We start from the raw sequence: 2500 nt of genomic DNA, 5'->3' as shown, positions 1-2500 counted from the left end.
CGAAGCGTGTTGACAGTCCTTTCAGAATAATCAGAAGGACTGGGAGGCTCCCCTGGCCGAGGACCGCTCCTCTGGCGACGATCCGGTTCCTCGCGAAGGAGCAACGGGGCTGGCGCAACAAGGGGCGAAGGTCGCAAGGGAGAAGTCTTTTGTCTCGGGCTCTCCTTCTGATGCTGACGCCGGCCTCCGCCTCCTTCTTCCTCTTTCTACATCGCCCTCTTCCTTTTCCTTCTCTTCAACGTCTTCGTCGTCCACTCCTTCCCCCCCTCCTTTCCTTGTCCTCGTTTTTCCTCTCCAGTTTCTACCCTTCCTCGTCATCGCCCTTCTCCTCCGCCCCCTCCTTCGTCCTTCTCCTCACCGTCGTCCCCTTTTCTTCGCCGTCGTCTTCCTCCTTCCCCTCTTCGTCGTCGTCGTCGTGAAGTGGGACGCCCGGAGTTCCATCCCGTCGGCGTGGGCGAGCGAGGAGGGAGCGTAGGGAAGCGAGGCCGACTGACGGGGATTTCTCGTCTCGGCGTCGATCGGGTGTCTGGGTTTCACCGGAAAGTGTAACCGCTGATCAAGGACCGTAAAATCAAATATTAATGACCGGGAGGAAATAAACTTTAAGTATCTCGTAGCATAATAACCGGGAGTCGAATTTACCGTCTTTTATAATAACATTCCGTGTAAGGATCATGTAGCCTTTGCGTGCGCTACACCAACTGCTCGACCATAAAGAAGCGTGTTAACTCGTATGTAAAAAGAAAAAAAAAGGAGAAAAAATAACGAAGAAAAAAAAAAATCAAAGAGTCAGCCTCACATATCACAAATACCATCTCGTCATACGGAACATTTTCCTCCTTCGAATCGCCTCGCGGACGAGAGAAGGAAAGCCGAAGCGATGAGACGCGGATGTGACAACGCCCCCCCCCCCCCCCCCCAACCCCCACGAGGGAGCCTGGCAACGCGTATCTGATCGCGGCGAGCAAGCAGAGCGATCGCCACCGACGCGTAAATCCGTCATGGCGACCGAGACCATGTAATTATTACTCGTTACAGTGACTTTTAATAACCCTTCGGACTGTTCTTTGACATCGTAGACTCCACAATTTACCTATATTGTAACGACCGTTGAGCAAACTAGAGTCGATAAGGGCAATTTTGGACGATCACTCCGTCCCTTTTGGAGAGCCACCGGCCATCGCCACTTTCAAGCACAGCGATTGAGAGCGCTAAATCTCATTGCCATTTCATCAACTTGATACAATAAGCGGAGGCTAATCATATGGAATGTGAAGATAGGGACCGGCAATAAGTATAATCTGAATGCTGCCGTGCAATTAACTGATGCAATATTATGGGTCGAGGAGGAGGAGGAGGAGGAGGAGGAGGAAGAAAAAGAAGAAGAAAGAGAAGAAGAAGAACAAGAACAAGAAGAAGTAAGAAGAAGAAGAAGAAAGAAAAGAAGAGAAGAAGAAGAAGAAGAAGAAGAACAAGAACAAGAACAAGAACAAAAAGAAAAAGAAGAAGAAGAAGAAGAAGAAGAAGAAAAACAAGAAGAAGAAGAAAGAAGAAGAAGAAGAAGAAAAAGAAGTTGATACAGATGTAGGAGAATAGAGAGGAAGGGAAAAAAGGGAAGCAGAGGAAGAGGAGGAAGCAGTACGAGAGCGGAGAACGCGAAGCAGGAGTGGTTGAGCAGGATAATAATCAAACCACGTCAAGGCGCCGAGGAAAGGCTGCTCTGGGCTTCGTCGGCCCGCTGATGATCTTCACAAGTATCGCGGTTGAAAGTCAAAGGGAGACACAGAAAGCAATGCAGTCATCATCACGTCGATCAACTGAATGTGTGTGTGTATGTATATGTATGTATATATATATGTATATATATGTATGTATGTATGTATATGTATTTATATATATGTGTGTGTGTATATATATATATATTATGTATGTATATTTATATTTATATATAAATAAATAAATATGTATTATGTGTATATATATGCATATATATAATATATGTATATATATACATTAATATATGGAAGAAAATTTAAAAAAAAAAAAGCTTTAGATAACCATGTAAAACACGTCCTCCGGATGCAGCCACGTGGCCGGGCGAGAAGGCGCTGGCTCGTCCTCCGCCTCCCGGACCAGCGGCGATAAGATCAGCTCCGGGAGGGCGTTGCTGGACTACTGTGCGGGAGGCTCGAGCCGCGGCGCTGACGAGGAGAGGCCCGTCACCCTCGCCGGGAAAATTCATGGTCAATTATCGTAGGGAAATGGAATAATCAGCCGCGAAGGATGTTTTCTGCATACCGCGCGCGCACACACACACACACACACACACACACACACACACACACACACACACACACACACACACACACACACGTGCACACACTACACGAGGCAGACAGTGGGGTGCTGACTATAGGTGGGTGTCAATGTGCTATCAGCTAAGTGCGCAAGGCTTGTGATTTGATAAAAGTGTTTCAATGAGGCTGATGAATAGTATAAG

The sequence above is a fragment of the Penaeus chinensis genome, chromosome 8 (genome assembly GCF_019202785.1).
Source record: "Penaeus chinensis breed Huanghai No. 1 chromosome 8, ASM1920278v2, whole genome shotgun sequence".
Lineage (NCBI taxonomy): Eukaryota > Metazoa > Arthropoda > Malacostraca > Decapoda > Penaeidae > Penaeus > Penaeus chinensis.
The sequence above is the reverse complement of the archived record's forward strand: the minus strand, read 5'-3'. Positions refer to the sequence as shown.